Here is a 21,088-nt window from a genome sequence, read left to right as displayed (position 1 = left end):
ACTTGATTACTAATCTATTCTAAAGATTTGTCCAAGATCAAGTGTGATAGTCTTTGGGAGGTATTATTTCTTTCTTGTTTTGCTTTTTAAGCAGGAGGAGCCACATGTACTGGTGGACAGTAATAGGAAGATGTTCTGTCTCCTTTGAGTGTGTTTGAGATGGGATCACCAGTGTGCCTAGCTTCTTTTATAAGGGTGCCTGAGCAAGTTATAAAGTTGGCAAATCTTGCATTGTGATAGGCACTTGAGAGTCTGTTTCCTGTTTCTTCCTATCTGTGGATAAGGACTATTTTGAAACTACTAATAAATAGATAATTGAAGTCATGCATGCTACCAGCTCAATTTAAACTGACTTATCTTTTGTATTTACTACTAATATTATTGTCATTGTTATTTTTCTCATGACACTGGGAGAGTTTCTGCAAAATAATAGTGGAAAGCAATCTGAATTAGTAGATGAGCGTTCTGGCTCCTTTCTATTGTCATCTGTTGAATAACACTATCAGCAAGCTTGCATTGGGAACCATTTCTTTATACCTACACCTGGTACCAGGCTCCACCACTGCAAAGATGGATATAATTTGGTTCCATTTCTAAAATTCACCAGTGCCTAACAACCAGCAATAACAAGTGGAGAACTGGCAAGTGAGAATTTGCAGTGGAAAGAAAAGGTGATATCCTCAAATGTGCAGGTTTTCAGGTGGAGGAGGAGAATGTGGTAAAGGAGAAATGTACATTTATGCAAAAAAGCAGTTTAAGTACAGGACTTGAAGTATAAAAATATGAGACTTATTTGAGGACAGGGCAGGACAAGAAGTGAAGAATGACAAAATAATATAGTTTGCGAGTGTTGTGTAGAGTTGAGATGATAAGAGATTTAGAAAGGTAATTGGGGGCTTAGAATCATCAATGGAGACTCAGCTGTGTAGGCTGTTATGAGCCATCAAATGTTTTGGAGCAGGGCTGTAATGTGAGCCACTCTGTGTTTCAGAGAGAACACTGGTAACCTTTTTAAAAGTTTAAGCTTGAAAAAGCACATGTGTTCAGCAAAGTGTAGTGCACACTTGAAATTTGGTTCCCTCTTTGATAAAATATATTTTCCCTTTTTTAAAAGAGACTTTTCAGACAAGAATGTATAGGCTGCCTTCCCGTACATGGTTAAATAATAATGGAAAAGTGAGACATTAATTTTCCACAAATCAAATTCAATTAGACAATATTTACACTTTTCTAATTGTGTTTTACTAATTGGTACTTAAACTCTTTAAAGAGTAGACATCTTTATAACGGAGAAACTTTTTCTCTCAAAAGCATTGAAGATGGACACTGGGAGCCAAATAGAGATATATGTAAAATAATTTTGGACAAATGATTGCCATAATGGGGATATCAAAAGCTTACATGAATCAGTAAAAAGTTAAACATTTCATTAGCAAAATAAGCAGAAGACATGACTAAGCAATTCAGTTTTGTTTTGTTTTGTTTTGTTTTTGAGATGGAATTTCACTCTTGTTGCCCAGACTGGAGTGCAATGGCACAAGCTCAGCTCACTGAAATCTCCCCCTTTCAGGTTCAAGTGATTCTCCTGCCTCAGCCTTCTGCTGGGATTACAAGCATGTGCCACCACACCTGGCTGATTTTGTATTTTTAATAGAGATGGTGTTTCTCCATGTTGGTCAGGCTGGTATTGAACTCCTGACCTCAGGTTATTCTCCCACCTCTGCCTCACAAACTGCTGGGATTAGAGGCATGAGGAACTGCACCTGGCCTGGAAAATATGTTTTAAAATAACATGTTCCATTAAACTATTCACAAATGGTCAGTGTAGGTAAACAAGAGCTTTCTAACAGTTACTGGAAGTATAATTTGATGCCATATTTGTGTTATATATGAGTTCTAAATTTCTCTTCAAAGAATAAATACATCAGTATGTTCAATTCTTTGTCTTCTACTTTTAAACCTAACTTCCTCGTAAAGCAACCTTTTTCAATCATCTGCTCCACCCTGACTTATTCCGATTACCTGCTCCACCCTGAATCATTCCAATTACCTGCTTATTCTCCAACCTGACATATTCTTATTTCTTCCTCTGACATAACCATTTTTCCCACCAAACCACTCACACTACCACTCTTTTTAAATTAGCCACTTGGGATTAGTGTAGCCTGTGCGGTCTAACCCTAGCCAATGTAAGAATGACACAGCAGCAGGGACCACGTGCATCAAGAATAAGAATCGCTTCCCCTCCCTTGTCCAGGTGTCCACTGACCATTGCTCCATCTGTGAGGGCACACCCTTCTATATAAGTAAATTGCCTTGCTGGGAAGAAAAAAAGAAAATTTTATATTCAAGTGCTATTTCTCTTGCAGCACTGAAACTTTATTTATAACAATTTGGGGGCTTGCCCAGGATTACATTCCCCTCTGGTTCTCTCTCATGAGAAGGTGCGTCCCGCCCCCTTGTGGCAGCCTCAGTGGTGAGAAATTAGTACACACCCAGTGCAAGGAATAACCCAAGCTCTCAGCAACATGGAACGAAACCGGCAGCCAATCTAGGGTAAAGGATCCTCATACACTATGGTGTCTACTGTGCACAGACCAAGGAAGGAGAACCATGGAAGCCAGTAAAGTACTTCCTTGGTTTCTGGAGTGCTAAATGTGTGTGTGCATGAATGATCACAAACAACCCTACTTGCGGTGTTGTTTGTCTGGATGGTTACAAGTCCTACTGCTGGATGGAATGAGTGGGTCCCCTCCGTGATTCTGCAGCTAACTCACATGGCTTAGGGTGGATCCTGCAGTGGCATTTATACCAGCATGCCAACGCTAAGAGGGTCCAAATTCTCCCTTTGGGGAGAAGCCAGATAGAACAACAGAGTGGGAAGTGTGCAAGGGAACTTCAGAGGGGGAAAGGGGGGAAGCAGGTCAACCTTCCAGGGCAGCAAGACACCCCCTGATTTGAGGGGTTGAGCCTTCTGAGGCAGGCAAGGCAAGACATCCCTGGTTTGAGGGGTTGAGGCTTCTGGGGCAGGCAAGGCAAGATATCCCTGGTTCGAGGGGTTGAGCCTTCCAGGACAGGCAAGACAACCCTGGTCTGAGGGGTTGAGCCTTCCACAAATTTCAGGGGGTTGAACCTCACACAAACCTCCAGTAGTAAGAAAAATTTCAGAACTCCCCTTTCCTTTCTTCTCAGGTCCCTCCCACTGGTCCCTCCCCTAGGGGAAGGGGAAGGGGAAGGAGAGGGGAGAACAACAGCATAAATGGCTGTCAGAGCCAGGGAAAGAGCAGCAGAGAGTAAAGAGAAACTGGGAGAAGAAGTCAGAGGGAAAGAGAGAAAAAGAGAGAAAGAGACAGAGAGCTAAAAAGAGAGAGGCAGAGAAAGAGAGAAAGAGACAGAGACAAAGAAAGAAAGAGAGAGACAGAGAGTCAAAGAGAGAGAGAGAAAAAAAGAGGTATAGAAGTAGTAAAAACAGTGTACCCTATTCCTTTAAAAGTCAGGGTAAATGTAAAACCTATAATTGATCATTGAAGATCTTCTCTGTGACCCCGTAATACTCCAATACCACCTTGTTGTCAGTGTAAACAAGGGTGCAGGCTGAAAGCACTGAGGTCACTGACAAACGATAGGCTTCCTAATGAAAAATCCTTAACCCAGTAACCAGTAGATAGCCCAAATGCATTCAATCTGTAGCGGCAACTGCTTTGCTAACAAAGGAAAGTAGACCCCTAGAGGAAACATCATTGTGAACACACCTCATCAGGTCAGAACCATCCTAAGTAAAAAAAAAAATAATAATAAGCAAAAATGTAGCTTACTGACTCAAGAACCTTAAAGTATGAGGCTACTCTGTTAGAAAAAGATGATTGGACATTAACCACTAAAAATTCCCTTAACCTAGCAGGTTTCCTAACAGGGAATCTAAATCTTATTAATTACTGTACAAAGGTCAGACCAGACCTAGGAGGAACTCCCGTGGGGACAGAACGATAGATGGTTCCTCCCTGGTGATTGAGGGAAGAAGATACAGTGGGCATTATTAAGGGATAAGGAAACTCTTGTAGAAGCAAAGTTAGGAAAATTGCCTAATAACTGGTCTGCTCAATTGTGTGAGCTGTTTGCACTCAGCCAAGCCTTAAAGTACTTACAGAATCAGGAAGGAGCCATCTATACTATTTCTAAGTTAATATGAACTGAACGAGGTCTTACTAATAGCAAAAGAATAATTGAAATCCCAAACTTACAAGGTTTTCAACAAAAGCAAACTTTGCTAAAAGTTTACAGTGTAACATGTATTATCCTAACTGCTAATCTTGTGGCCTTAGGCAGTCTAGTGCACAGACATGAAGAAAGTTCACTTTGGAAAAGAATGGTTATCATCTTTAAAAGGGGAGGAGGGGGAATTTATGTAAAAAGAATGTTAGATGGTAAATTCTAGTCCTAAATTAACTCGTTGTTTAAAGAAAGGGATGTTTGCAACAAGTCAGAAAGCTTACGCATGTCAAAGAATTGCCTGTGAAAGTTGCAAAAAAAAGTTATAAAAGAAAATTTATGCAAGAAATTTTGTATAATTTAAAAGTAATTAGGCCTCCTGAATGTAAAACTATTGAGAAAACAGTTTATGTGCAAGGTGTGTAAGGAAAATAAAATACACTTTTGGTAAAAAGATTATAAGGAGGCATAAGAATGTGGATTTTTACCTACATTAAAAGGTTAAAAACATATTTTGTTTTAAGGGTCTAAGCAAGTTTTGCAACTAATTGTAAAGAAAATTCTGTGTGTAAACATATTGACTAAATTTAAAGGGGTATCATCCAATTTTTCTGTGAACTGGACATTAAAGTAAAAGCACATGTTTTTCTTAAAGCACTAATCTGCTCTTTAACAAAAATTATAAAAGGTTACAAAGAGTCTATAAAAATCTTACCTTATGATCAGACAAAATTGAATAAATATGTCACCAATTTTTATTAAAATTAAGTTTAACATTAATAACACACCAAAATAAAGGTGAAATTTAACTTATCTGGTATAAAAATCATGCAGAAAGCACTGTTAAATATAAAATTATGTTTGGCTTTCTTTGGTCTAAAAAGTAACAAAAGTAGGTGCTAAAGAAAATTTCTCAGCAAGAAGGCACCAAGAACACTGTTGATGTCCCCAAATTTAAAACAAAAGATCAATTTCTTAGAAATTACATACTTGGTTTATCCTTCACCTTCTCTTCTTTTAAAACAAGAGGTCTTTTAGCACAAGCGCCAACTTTGGAATTTCCAGTACATCAGCATTGGCCTGGGGATCATGTTCTCATCAAAGGGTGGAAAGAAGGGAAACTCAAGCCAACCTGGGAAGGACCCTACCTTGTGCTGCTAACCACTGAGACTGCTGTTCATACAGCAGAAAGGGATGGACACATCTCACCCGAGTCAAGCAAGTGCCATTATCATCAGAATCATGGCCCATTTTTCCTGGATCAAGCCCTACCAAAATAAAGCTAAGGAAAGCTTAGTTTATCTATCTTTTCCTTTTCTTCCCTCACCCAATGCTTATATCCATTACTATTCCTACCACTAGCAACTCTAACCTCACTTTAGAGCACTTCTATGGTTAAGGAGCAGAGGTCACTGGAAAGGATCCTATAGGCTTCTTTAAGGTGCGCTTTGTTCTCCCACCTCCACCTCCTACAGCTGCCCCTTTACCAAACCTACGAAATCAAACTATGACTCACCTCATGCTAAATGACAAAAGCAAGGTTTCAGTAGTAGAAATAGGAGGCCTAAGGCAAACCACAGCCATTGAAACAGGGTATAAAAATGTAAATGCCATATTAAATATTCTGTCAGCACGTTAAACAAATTGTTTATGCTTGTTATGCTTGTGCGCATGGCAGGCTGGAGGCCCAGATTGTCCCCTTTCCACTAGGGTGGTCCTCTGGTCGACAGGGAATGGGCTGCACGGTAGCTCTTTTCCAGGATTCTACAGCCTGGGTAACAAGTTGTGTCTAGCTCTCTCTCAGCTATATCCTGAAGTTCGACACTCCGCAAGTCAGCCCCTGAGGGCAATCCAGTTTCTCTCTCCAAACACTAAATTCACTTCGTGTCTTTCATGACAGGTAGAGAAGTTAGCATTCCTTGGAGACCTGAAGGAATGCAGTAAGCTTAAAAATTTTCTAAAGCTTACCAATCAGTCAGCCCTTATTCATCCCTGAGCGGATGTGTAGTGGTATTATGGTGGACTTTTACTGAACACTCTGCGGAGTAACTAAAGTGGCACTTATGCTTTAGTCCAGTTGGCTATCCCTTTCACCCTGGCATTTCATCAACCAGAGAAAGGAAAAATAAGACATTGTAAAGCAAAAGCAGCCCCTTATGGGTCTTTTGACTCTCACGTCTATTTAGACACAATTAGAGTCCCATGAGGAATACCACATCAATTTAAAGCTCAAAATCAAATAGCTCCAGGATTTGAGTCAATATTTTGGTGGGTGACAATTAATAAAATGTAAATTGGATAAACTACATCTACTACAACCAACATCAATCTATTAACTACACTGGAGATGCTGATAAAGGAATAGCTGAGGAATTAGGGGCTACTAGCCAGATGACTTGGGAAAAATAGGATAGCCCTAGACATGGTATTAGCAGAAAAAAGAGGAGTTTGTGTCATAATTAAAACTCAATGTTTTACCTTCATCCCAAACAACACTGCCCCGATGAAAGTATAACAAAGGCATTGCAAGGTCTGACTGCTCTGTCCAATAAGTTACGCAACAACTCAGGGATAAATGACCCCTTTACAGGACGGCTAGAAAAGTGGTTCAGTAAATGGAAAAGAATAATAGCCTCAATTCTTACTTCCCTCGCAGCCATAATGGGTGTACTTATTCTTGTTGGATGCTGTGTCACACTACGCATCCATGGGTTGGTGCAGAGGCTCCCACAAACAGCACTTACTAAAACAGCCCTTCACTATCCTCCACCTTATCCAGAGTAGCTTCTTCTTTTGGAAAATCAAGCAGAACAATTAAGCCAAGACATGTTAAAGAAGTTTGAAGAGAAAGAGCTGTAAGGAAAATGCAAGAGGAAGGAGTTGTTAGATATGCGTGCTGGGGAAACTAACTACCAATAGACTGGTTCTGCAAAAGATGTTCCAGGGATTTCTGATATAATAACAAAAGATTGATATTCACCATCATTAAAAAATATAAAAGCATAAAGCTAACAAGTATTATAAAACAAAAGAGAAAAAATAAATCAAATCACAACATGACAGAAATTTGTTAAACCACAAAGATAGATAAAAAGAAAAAAAGACAAGAAAATATTTAATATTATGACAGCAACAATACGTTACATATTAATATTAACCTTGAATATAAAAATTATTCATTGAAATGTATAGATTCATGAAATGATTAAGAAAAAAATGATCCAATCTATGTTGCCTACAAGAATCCACCTTACTTGTAAAACACATATAAATTAAAAGTAAAGGGGGGAAGATATTAATACAAACAGAAACCAAAAGCAAACGGAGTATCTATACTTATATCAAATAAAACAGACTAAATAAAAAGTGGTAACAACAAGGATAAAGAAGGTCATCATCCAATAGTAAAGAAATCATTTGAGCAAGAAGATATAACAATTCTAAATATATATGCACCCAACATCAAAGCACCCAGATTTTAAAAAGAAATATTATTAAACCTATAAAAAGAGATAGACAGTAACACAATAAGAGTGGGGAAGTTCAATATTCTCCTCACAGCATTAGAGAAACCATTGAGATAGGAAAGTTGGCAAATCAACAAAGTACCCCCCAAAACCAAAATTATATCAACTACTTACTTAGACCACGGTAGAATAAAACTACAAATCAATATCAAGAGAAATTTCAGAAACCATAAATTTACAAAGAATTAAAGCAACATGCTCCTAACAGTAACCATAAATGAAGTAATTAAGATGGCCAGCCAAAGGTGGTGACTCATCTCTGTAATCCCAGCACTTTGGGAGGCTGAGGCAGGTGAATCACCTGAGGTCAGTACTTTGAGACTAGCCTGGGCAACATGCCAAAACTGTATCTCTACAAAAAATATAAAAAAATAACTAGGTGTAATGGTGCGCACCTATGGTCCTAGCTACTCAGCAGGTTGAGATAAAAAGATGGCTTGAGCCTGGAAGGTGGAGGTTGCAGTGAGCCAACATTGTTCTACTGCTCTCCAACCTGCATGACAGATTAAAACCCATCTCAAAAAGAAAATTAAGATAAAAATTAAAAATATGTGGGAAAAAAGATGGAAGGAGAAACACAATATAATAAAACCTGTGACATAAAGCAAATATATACTAAAAAGTCAGTTAACAGCCTAAAAACCTGCATCAAAAAAGTAGAAAGCCTACATATGAAGCACCTGACATCACACACACTTCAAGGAACTACAAAATTAATAACAAACAAAATTCCAAGTTAGAAGAAAAAAATAACAAAAATCAGAACAGAACCAAATGAAATAAAGATGAAAAACAATAAAAATGAACAAGAGAATAAAGAGTTGGTTTTCCAAAAAGACAAAAAGGGTAAGTTGCTAGGTAGATTAACCACAAACAGAATAGAAATCTAAATAAAATCAGATATAAAGGAGACATTACAGTGGATACAACAGTAATACAAAAGATCACTAGAAACTATTATAAACAACTAGATACTAATAAACCTGAAAACCTAAAAAGAATGAATAAATTCATGGAAACATACAACCTCCCAAGATAGAGCCAGGAAGAAATACAGTACCTGAACAAACCAATAATGAATAGCATGATTGAGTCAGTAATGAAAAATATCTCGACAAAGAAAAGCTCAGGACTAGAAAAATGCACAGCCAAATTCTACCAAATATAAAAAGAATAATAATCCTCCTTAAACTCTTCCCAAAAATTGAGGATAATGAAATTCTTCCCAAGTCACTCTGAGGTCAGTATCACCCTGATACCAAAACTAGCCAAGGACACAACAAAGAAAACTATTATTATTATATTATTATTATTATTATTATATTATAAAAAATAGACAAATGGGACTCAAACAAATGAATTTTTGCATAGCAAAAAAAAAAAAAATCAACAGGGTAAATAGGCAACCTACAGAATAAAAAGAATGTATTTGCAAACTATGGGCCAACGTGAAACTAATATTGATAATTTACAAATAACTCAAACAATTCAAAAATATCATAATAAGAAATCCCATTGAAAAATGAGCAAATAATACTACTAAGCATTTTTCAATAAAGACATACAAATAGCCAACACGCATATGAAAAAATGCTCAATCTCAAATAACTAAAAATAAAACTACCATTTGATTCAGAAACCTCATCATTTGGTATCTACTCAAAGAAAAGTAGTTTATTATGTGAAAATGATACCTAATGTCACCTACAAATAGGCAACTGCAAATGAAAACAATGATGAGCTATCACTTCAGATCTGTTAAAATTACTAATATCAAAAAGAAAATATAGAAAGTGGGCATGGTGGCTCATGCCTGTCATCCCAGCACTTTGAGATGCCAAGGTGGGAAGATTACCTAAGTGTGGGAATTCTAGAACAGCCTGACTAACATAGGGAAACACCATCTCTACCGAAAATACAAAATTAGTTGGTCGTGGTGGCGCATGCCTGCAATCCCAGCTATTCCAGAGATGGAAGCAGGAGAATCTCTTGAACGCACAGGAGAATCACTTGAACCCAGGAAGAGAAGATGGCGGTGAGCTGAGATCACGCCATTGTACTCCAGCCTGGGCAAAAAGAGCAAAACTCTGTCTCCAAAAAAAAAAAAAAAAAAAAAGAAAGAAAGAGAAGAGGAGAAAAGAAAAGAAAAGAAAAAAGAAGAGAAAGAAATAGCAAGTAACATCTGTCATTGATGTTCCTGAGATTTCTGAAACAAATCTTAATGTCATCACTGCTCTCACACATTTCAGATATGATGGAAAAAGAAAACTTCAGAAATGATCTAACATGCAGGTCCTCAAAATACCCAGACATATTCTTACATTCCCCTTGAAGCAACGGAAGAGTAGGCATATCATACACTATAAACTATAAAGAGGACTTTAGCTCTCATGGTACCTTCAAGGAAAAATCACTAAATAGCAAGTAGAGTCCATAGAGAATTTAACGGTATGGGACAAAAGATGCTCCTATATAAAAGCTATGGAATAAAAAATGGCTTTTTAGGAAATCTTTCCATTGAAGCAGAGCATCCCATACCACATTTTAAGGTCTGCAATTCTTTTTGACCTTTGTACCTCTCATCTGTTCATTCTTATCTGCTTCATTCATGCTTACCTGCCTGCGTATTTGACTACTGTCTCATGTCTCTTCACATTCCATGGCTTTTTTATTTGCTCAAGACAGGAGATTAGATCAAGTTTAGAGAAAGCAAGGCCTGTTTTGTTAGAAAAAAGTAACATGACTTGCTGAGATTCTACAGTTACCAACATTGTACCATGTTCAGTAGAGAGGAGAAAATGTTATGAACGATTCTAAAAATTTAATTCCAAAATACTGTTTTCTGATAGAAACTTTAGAATATTTAGAACATATTTTTCATTTCTAGGCCCTTAGCTCTACTATCCAACATTATTGAATTTAAAATTGGTGCTGGATATGGAATTTTAATATTTGGGCAAGAATATTTAATGCCACTGAATTTCTAGAATTACTATTAATCTAGAGTGAGGAATACAGATTAGCTCAAGAAAGGGGAAGGTTCCTGTTAAAACATCTTGAAGATTTTCTTTTTTGTTCCAATAAACCTTCAAGTTTTCCTTAAAAGTGTTGATCTTAAAATAATTTATGCAGAGGAAAAACTCCCAAAATTATTCTACAAAGGGAGAAAACAGAAGCCTTAGGGTATATTAGAAAATCTGGGGAAATTTTATTGTCACAGAGAGACCAGTTTTCAATGGTTCTCTAACATTGCATCTCTATACAAATTTCACTTAGCAGTATTCAGGCATTTCCATACCTCCTGAGAGAATTCTATGGCCACAGCCTTAAAAGTTAACATCTCCTAAAATAAACCCAAACACCCACACATACTTAGCAAGTGGCCATAGGCAGAATTGTTAACTTTACTCTAAGTGTTTGAGAGTTAAGAGAACTGGCTCTGTTTTACTTAAGAGACTGGCATTATCCAGTAAAATATTGTTCAATAGAGAAAGATTCTCTAATGCATTCCTCCATTCTGAGGAAAGAGGATGAAACAAGATCCATAAAACCAGTGTAGGTACTATCGTTTTCTGAATGATACAGCATAAAATGTATGGCATAAACACAAGCATATACAGTTTTGAATTCCACATATACATTATACAGAGTAAGTTGTGTCCTGTTCTCATATGGATAAGTTACAGTAAGTTAGAAGGTACCTCTCAAATTCTAATGCATACATCAATAAACTGGAGGTTTTGTTAAAATACGTATTCTAATTCAAGAGATCTGGGATGAGACCTGAGTTACAGTATTGCTAACAGACTCACCAATGATGTCCATGTTTCTAGCTTCAGAAAAATACTTTGTAAAACATCTAGTAGGTGATAGAACCTGGGTTTTATCCCAGTGTATATGACCAGTAAACAAAGATGACAACTTTCATTTTCCAAAGCAAGGTATAAACAAAGAGAAACTATTAAGAAAAAGAGTGTAAGAAAAATGGATGTTCTGTGGTCAAGAATAGGCCATGGTAAACATCTGGTTCAGCATGACTCAGTTAGCTTGGAGTGCAGGTGCACAATTCTGCTCATTATGTAACCTGGCCATGTAAGCTCATACTTGGCTCTGAACTACTATTGAGTGTAAGGAGTACAGAGACAGGTGGACAGGAGGGAGAGGGAGAGTAAAACTGCTCACCCTGTACACAGGGCTCATGCTCAGGCTTGTGCCTAGAAAGAAAAAAAGCCACCTCAAAACTTTCCACAGTTCCTTGATTGTTTTTCCAGCAACCCACCACTCACCCACCACTCCTGTTAGACCTCAAATTAGACTGGAACCTGACACCTGGCATGACAGGGGAGCTTTCAGATTAAATGTGATTGTTTATATACATTAGTTAACTCTCCAAAATACCTATTAATAATACAGATTTTAAAAAGAAACATTGTAGTGAAGAATTTATTCACAAAACACGTTAACCAAGTGAATAAAATTAACTGGACAGATTGGCATTAGGTGCTGATACATATAGGTGGACGCAACAAAACATCTGTGAGACTACTGACCAAAAACCATAAATTATAATCTGTATCTAATCATGAAAAAGTGTTTTATGTAAAGTTCAAGCCACATATGTTGCCCATGTTTTGTAATTTCTAATAGTGTATTTAAATACTCTCTCTTTAGCATTCTAGAAGGCAAACTTATTTGAATTCATTCCCTTACATATCTTTCTAAATTATTCCAGGCTATTCCATTCTTTTTAGTGTGCATTTAAAAATTATGTTCTTCATAGAGTTCATGGAGCATTCTGATGGAACCTAAAAGGTGTGGTTTTCTCCCTCACTGATAACTGAGGACCCAGCACCATCCCCAATAAGAAAGTTTTATATCCCCACCTTCCCAGGCTGATCTGTCAACAAACGGAATACTTTCAATATTTTGGGGTATAAATTCAAGGTGAGTATCAGTTGTGATATGTAAGAAGCCTGGAGGGAGAGAATAAATATAAGGCTCTGATATATAGGGGTGAATTATTTTAGTGAGGTCCTTTCACTGTCATGAGAAGAAAAGAGAAAAGGTAGTTGAAATAATCTTGTTAGGCAAAAGCATCAGAAGTAGAAATGTAAATGATTGCAATTCTAAACACATGACATTCTAGAAGAAAATGTGGACACAGTTTTGACCTGGGACACACTTATCTGACAATCAACCATTTTTTCCTCTCTTCTCTGATTCCTTCTCAGGAGAGATTATCTGAACAAATCACCACCTTCATCTTGAGAAGGTGTCTTTAAACACATTAGAACAGACCCTCTGAAGGAAGCAGACTGCTCCTGCAGGACCCTGGAGACACCCCAAATACTGAGAGTGCCACATCTGCAGAAATGGGAAAGGGAGGCCTTCCTCTCCTAAACACACAACTCCACTGGAGAAGCTGGAAGTCTGTTTGTGGGAGAAGTTTCTAACTGCCTGGAGCTGAGTCAAGTTAGAGAGCCAAGCTGAGTGAAATACAGGAGTGCAGGAGGCAACAGGAAGGCCCTGGGAGCTCACTGAATCACCAAGGGGCCCATTCGTGCCTGGCACCACAGGGATCCATTGAGGGGAGGATAGAGGAGCAGGGGGTAAAACTTCCAAGGGAAGAAGGGCTTCCCTAGCTGAACTTTGTAACAATTTGAATGGGGCAAGAAGCCTTCTGACCAGAACTCGGGGAAGGCATGAATCTGGCTTGAAGACATCACAGGCATGGAAGAACTTAAGTCCTTTTTTTCCTGCAGCTGAGAGACAGAAAACCTGGGGAAATTTTCAAGCCCAGCTTGCCCTCCACCTGGAAACAGACTCAGGGCTGTTATGAAGGGCACAATGAGAGTGAGACCAGCCCTTTGGTTTGCACGGAAGCTGAGTGAGTCTTGTGACTGCCAGGTTTCCCCCACTTCCCTGACACCCTGCATGACTCAGCAGAGACAGCCATAATCCTCCTAGTTTCACAACTCCAGTGACCTGGGAATCTCACCCCCATCCACCACAGCAGCTGCAGCAACAACCACCCAAGGAGACTCTGAACTCAGACACACCTAGCGCCTCCTGCACCCAATGGTCCTCCCCTACACACTATGGTAGTGGAAGACAAAGGACATATAATCTTGGGAGTCTTAGGGCTCCACCCACTGCTGGTCCCTTTCAACACTACTTCATCTGATGCTTTCTGGAAAGTGTTATCTCCTGGCAGGAGGTCTACCAGTACAAAAATAAAGCATTAAATCACCAAAGCTAAGGACACCCACGGAATCCATTGCACCCTTAGCCACCTCTACCAGAACAGGCACTGGTATCCACGGCTGAGAGACCCATAAATGGTTCAGATCACAGGACTCTGTGCAGACAACCCCAAGTATCAGCCTGGAGCTGGGAAGACTCACTGGGTGGCTAGACCCAGAAGAGAGACAACCAATCACTGCAGTTCAGCTCACAGGAAACCACATCCACAGGAAAAGGGGAAGAGTACTACATCAAGGGAACACCCTGTGGGATAAAAAAAATCTGAACAACAGTTTTCAGCCCTAGACCTTCCCTCTGAAAGAGCCTACCCAAATGAGAAGGAACCAGAAAAGCAAACCAGGTCATATGACAAAAGGAGGTTTGTCAACACCAACCCACCCCCCACCGCCAAAATCACACTAGTTCACCAGCAATGAATCAAAACCAAGAAGAAATCCCTGACTTATCTAAGAAAAGAATTCAGGAGGTTAGTTCTTAAGCTAATCAGGGAGGGACAAGAGAAAGGTGAAGCCCAGTGTAACAGAACTAAAAAAAATAAATCATACAAGTGAAGGAAGAAATATTCAACAAAATATATAGCTTAAGGAAAAAAACAATAAAAAATTCAGGAAACTTTGCACAGACTTTTAGAAATACGAAATGCTCTGGAAAGTCTCAGGAGTACAAGTTAAGAAGTAGAAGAAAGAGGCCGGGCGCGGTGGCTCAAGCCTGTAATCCCAGCACTTTGGGAGGCCGAGACGGGCGGATCACGAGGTCAGGAGATCGAGACCATCCTGGCTAACATGGTGAAACCCCATCTCTACTAAAAATACAAAAAACTAGCCGGGCGAGGTGGCGGGCGCCTGTAGTCCCAGCTACTCGGGAGGCTGAGGCAGGAGAATGGCCTGAACCCGGGAGGCGGAGCTTGCCGTGAGCTGAGATCCGGCCACAGCACTCCAGCCTGGGCGGAAGAGCGAGACTCTGTCTCAAAAAAAAAAAAAAAAAAAAAAAAAAAAAAAAAGAAGTAGAAGAAAGAAATTCACAGCTCAAAGACAAGATATTTGAATTAACCAAATCCAACAAAGACAAAGAAAAAAGAACAAGAAAATATGAACAAAGCCTCCATGAAGTCTGGAATTATGTTAAATGACCAAACCCAAGAATAATTGGTGTTCCTGAGGAAGAAAACAATTCTAAAAGCTTGGAAAACATATTTCAGGGAATAATCAAGGAAAACTTCTCTGGCCTTGCTAGGGACCTAGACAAGAAATACAAGAAGCACAAAGAACACCTGGAAAATTCATTGCAAAAAGATCTTCGCTTAAGCACACTGTCATCGCTTATCCAAAGTAAAGACAAAGGAAAGAATCTTAAGAGTTGTGAGACAGAAGCACCAGGTAACCTATAAAGGAAAACCTACTAGATTAACAGCAGACTTCTCAGGAGAAACCATACAAACTAGAAGGGACTGGAGCCCTATCTTCAGCCTCCTCAAACAAAACAATTATGTGCCAAGAACTTTGCATCCAGTGAAACTAAGCATCATATATGAAGGAAAGAAACAGTTTTATTTTTAATAGAGAGGGAGTAACTCCATGTTGATCAGGCTGGTCTCAAACTCCTGACCTCAGGTGATCCACCCGCCTTAGCCTCCCAAAGTGCTGGCATTATAGGAGTGAGCCACTGTGCCTGGCCCAGAAACTCTTTAAAGCATAAATCAAACAAGACTTATAAAATAAAAATACAAGTTAAAAAAAAATACCAGATGCAGTGGCTCACGCCTGTAATCCCAGTAAACACTTTGGGAGGCCGAAGTGGGTGGATCACAAAGTCAGGAGTTCAAGACCACCCTGTCTGACATGGTGAAACCCTGTCTCTACTAAATATACAAAAATTAGCCAGGTGTAGGAGTGGGCACCTGTAGTACCAGCTACTCAGGAGTCTGAGGCAGGGGAATCACTTGAACCTGGAAGACGGATATTGCAGTGAGCCAAGATCGAGCCACTGCATTCCACTATGGGTGACAGAACAAGACTCCATCCCCAAACAACAACAAAAACAAACAAACAAACAAACAAAAAACCCAACCAAAGTATGCAGGCAACAAAGATCATGATGAATGCAATGGTACCTCACATTTCAATACTAACATTGAATGTAAATGGCCTAAATGCTCCACTTAAAAGACACAGAACTGCAGAATAGGTAAGAACTCACCAACTATCTGCCATCTTCAGGAGACTCACCTAACATAAAGACTCAAATAAAGTAAAGGTGTGTAAAAAGGCATTTCACGCAGATGGACACCAAATGTAAGCAGGGGTAGATATGCTTATATCACACAAAACAAACTTTAAAGCAACTGTGGTTAAAAGAGACAAAGAAGGACATTGTATAATGGTAAATGGCCTGATCCAACAGGAAAACATCACAATCCTAAACATATATGCAATCCTAAATATATAAACATCACACTGGAGCTCCAAAATTTATAAAACAATTACTTATAGACTGAAGAAATGAGATAGACACCAAGATCATAATAATGGGAGACTTCAATACTCCACTGACAGCACTACACAGGTCATCAAGACAGAAAGTCAACAAAGAAACAGTGGATTCAACTATGCCCTGGAAAAACTAGACTTAACAGATATACACAAAACATTTCATCCAACAACCATGGAACACACATTCTGCTCAACAGCACATGGAACTTTCTCCAAGATAGATCATATGATAGGTCATAAAACAAGCCTCAATAAATTTAAGAAAATCAAAATTATTTCAAGCACTCTCTCAGACCGCCGTGAAATAAAACTGGAAATCAACACGCAAAAAAAACTTTCAAAACCATGCAAAAACATGGAAATTCAGTAACCTGCTCCTGAATGAGCACTGGGGCAAAAACAAAATCAATATGGAAATTAAAAAATTTTCTAACTGAATGACAATAATGGCACAACCTATTAAAACCTCTGGGATACAGGAAAGGTGGTGCTAAAAGGAAAGTTCATAGTCCTAAATGCCTGCATCAGAAAGTCTGAAAGAGCAGAAACAGACAATCTAAGGTCATACTTCAAGAAACTAGAGAAATGAGAAACAAGAACAAATCAAACCCAAACCCAGCAGAAAAAACAGAAATAACCAAGATAATAAAGGAATTAAATGAAATTGAAAAAAAAAAATACAACAGGTAAATGAAACAAAAAGCTTCTCCTTAGGAAAAATAAATAAAACTGATAGACCATTAGCAAGATTAACAAAGACAAAAAAGGAGAAAATCCAAATAACCTCACTAAGAAATGAAACAGGAGATATTATAACTGACACCACTGAAGCACAAAAAATCATTCAAGGCTAGTATAAACACCTTTAAAAAAACTAGAAAACCTAGAAGAGATATTTAAATTCCTGGGAAAATACAACTCTTCTAGCTTAAATCAGGAAGAATTACATACCCTAAACAGACCAATAACAAGCAGTGAGATGAAAATGGTAATTTAAAAATCACCAACAAAAAATAAGTCCAGGACCAGACAGGTTCACACAGAATTCTACCAGATATTCAAAGAATTGGTACCAATACTTTTGACACTATTCTACAAGATAGAGAAAGAAGGAAATCTCTCTAATTCATTCTATGAAGCCAGCATCACCCTAATATCAAAACCAGGAAAAGACACAACCAAAAAAGAAAACTACAGACCAATATCTTTGATAAACATTGATACGAAAATCCTTAACAAAACATTAGTTAATTAAATCCAACAACATGTCAAAAAGATAATTCACTGTGTTCAAGTGGATTGCATACCAGGGATGCAGGGATGGTTTAACATACACAGGTGAAAAGCAATGTGATACACCACATAAATAGAACTTAAAACAAAATCACACGATCATCTCAATAGATTCAGAAAAAACATTTGACAAAATTCAGCATGCCTTTAAGATTAAAACTCTCAGCAAAGTTGGCATGCAAGGGACACAGCTTAATATAATAAAAGCTATCTATGACAAACCCACAGCCAACATAATACTGAATGGGGAAAAGTTGAAAGCATTCCCTCTGAGAGCAGCAACAAGAGAAGGATGCCCACTCTCACTACTCCTTTTCAACACAATCCTGGAAGTCCTAGCCTGAGCAATAAGACAAGAAATAAAGGGTATCCAACTCAGTAAACAAAAGGTCAAACTGTCCCTGTTTGCTGATGATATAATCATTTACCTTGAAAACTCTAAGGACTCCTCCAGAAAGCTCCTAGAACTGATAAAAGAATTCAGCAAAGTTTCTGGATACAAGATTAACCTACACAAATAAGTAGCCCTTTTATTCACCAACAGCAACCAAACAGAGAATTAAATCATGAACTCAACCCCTTTTACAATAGCTCAACAAAAATAAAATACTTAGGAACATACCTAATGAAGGACTCGAAAGAATTCTACAAGGAAAACCACAAAACACTGTTGAAAGAAATCACAGATGAGACAAATGGAAACACATCCCATGCTCATGGATAAGTAGAATCAATATTGTGAAAATGACCATACTGCCAAAAGGAATCTGCAAATTCAACACAATCCCCATCAAAATACCACCAACATTCTGAAGATGGTGAGTTAGAAAAACAGAGTTAGAAAAAACAATTCTAACATTCATATGGAACCCACGTAGCCAGAGAAAGGCTAAGTGAAAAGAAAAAATCTGGAGGCACCACACTACCTGATTTCAAACTATACTATAAAGTCATAGTCACCAAAACAGCATAGTACTGGTATAAAAATAGGCACATAGACCAATGGAACAGAGAACCCAGAAATAAAACCAAATAGTTACAGCCAACTGATCTTCAAAAAAGCAAACAAAAACATAAAGTGGGGAAAGAACACCCTTTTCAACAAGTGGTGCTGGAATAATTGGTTAGCCACATGTAGGAGAGTAAAACTGGATCCTCATCTCTCACCTTATACAAAAATCAACTTAAGATGAATTAAGAACTTAAATCTAAGACCTGAAACTGTATAAATTTTGGAAGATAACATTGGAAAAACCCTTCTAGGCAATGGCTAGGTAAAAATTTCATTACAAAAACAAACGCAGTAAAAACAAAAATAAATACCTAAGACCTAATTAAATTAAAGAGCTTTTCATGGCAAAAGGAACAGTCAGCAGAGCAAACAGACAACTCACAGTATGGGAGAAAATCTTAACAATCTATACATATGACAAAGGACTAATATCCAGAATCTACAATGAACTCAAACAACTCAGTAAGAAAAAAAAAAAAAAAAAAACCCATAAAAAAGTGGGCTCTTGATTAGACAATTCTCAAAAGAAGATATACAAATGACCAACAAACATATATTTTAAAAAGTTCAACATCACTAATGATCAAGGAAATGCAAATCAAAACCACAATGCAATACCACCTTATTCCTGCAAGAATGGCCAAAATCAAAAGATCAATAAACGGTAGATGTTGGTGTGGATGCGACAATCAGGAAACACTTCTACACTGCTGGTGGGGATGTAAACTAGTACAGCCACTATAGAAAAGAGTATAGAGATTCCTTAAAGAACTAAAAGTAGAACTACCATTTAATCCCACCACTAGGTATCTACCCACAGGAAAAGAAGTCGTTATTTGAAACATAGAACAATGAAACAGAGAACTCAAAAATAAACCCAAATACTGATTATATGAAAAATATACTTAAACATTCATGTTTCTAGGAGTATAGTTCACAACTTCAAAATCGTGGAACCAAACAAAAAGCCCATCAATCAACAAGTAGATAAGGTGTGATGTGTATATGCATGTGTATATATATGTGTGTGTGTGTGTATGTGTGTGTGTGTGTGTGTGTGTGTGTATATATATATATATATATATATATATATGTTGGGATACTACTCAACCACAAAAAGGAATGAATTAACAGCATTTGCAATGACCTGGATGAGATTGGAGACTATTATTCTAAGTGAAGTAACTGAGGAATGGAAAACCAAACAGTGTATGTCCTTGCTGATATGTGGGAGGTAAGCTAGGAGGACGCAAAGGCATAAGAATGATACCATAGACTTTGGGGACTTGGCGGGAAGAGAGGGAAAAAGGAGGGATAGAAGACAACATATATGATGCAGTGTATACTGCTCAGCTGATGGGTCCGTCGGGATCTCACAAATCACCACTAAAGAACTTACTCATCTAACCAAGTATCACTTGTACCCCATTAAATTATGGAACGATGAAATTTTTTTAAAAATTATTCTTATAGTTACAGACTAGCTCACTTAATGAATACTTCATAAACTATTACACAGGCTGGGCACGGTGGCTCACGCCTGTAATCCCAGCACTTTGGGAGGCCAAGGTGGGTGAATCACCTGAGGTCAGTAGTTTGAGACCAACCTGACCAACCCTGTCTCTACTAAAAGTACAAAAATTAGCAGGCACCTGTAATCCCAGCTACCTGGGAGGCTGAGGTAGAAGAATTGCTTGAAACTGACAGGCCAAGGTTGCAGTGAGCCAAGATAGCACCATTGCACTCCAGCCTGGGCTATAGAGCAAGATCCGTCTCAAAACAAAAACAAAACAAAACAAAAACTATTAAACAAACAAACAAAAAGAAAATTATGGGTCTAACATGAGTGACAGTCAACTTAAAACAGAGAATTTTCATGGCAAGATTCTGAAGCATAAGCCAAGGATTATATGGTAATAAATTCAGTACAAAGCAGAGAACATAGATTTGCTCTCAGCCTTTTTGAAATTTTTTTTCTAGTAAATTAGACACCTTCTTAAAATGATTTATTTTGTTCCAATATTGCTTTTTTCTGCTAAAAATAGTTTCAAACTTACAATAACACAAACACATTTACTCCAAAATTTATTTACACCTAAGATTTATCTTTAAACTAATAGGTATATCTAACTCTATATAAATCAATACTAACAGTCCATATGTGCATGCAGGCAGAGGCCACATGTGCAAAGAAAAATGTATTAAAATTTTAAAAAATATTTCTTCAGGACTCAGAAATGCATGGATTTTACTTATGTTTCTATATAATTTTCATTATGACCATAAAAATGATC

Source organism: Trachypithecus francoisi, unplaced genomic scaffold (genome assembly GCF_009764315.1).
Source record: "Trachypithecus francoisi isolate TF-2019V2 unplaced genomic scaffold, Tfra_2.0 Contig00137, whole genome shotgun sequence".
Lineage (NCBI taxonomy): Eukaryota > Metazoa > Chordata > Mammalia > Primates > Cercopithecidae > Trachypithecus > Trachypithecus francoisi.
Note: the sequence above shows the minus strand (reverse complement) of the source record.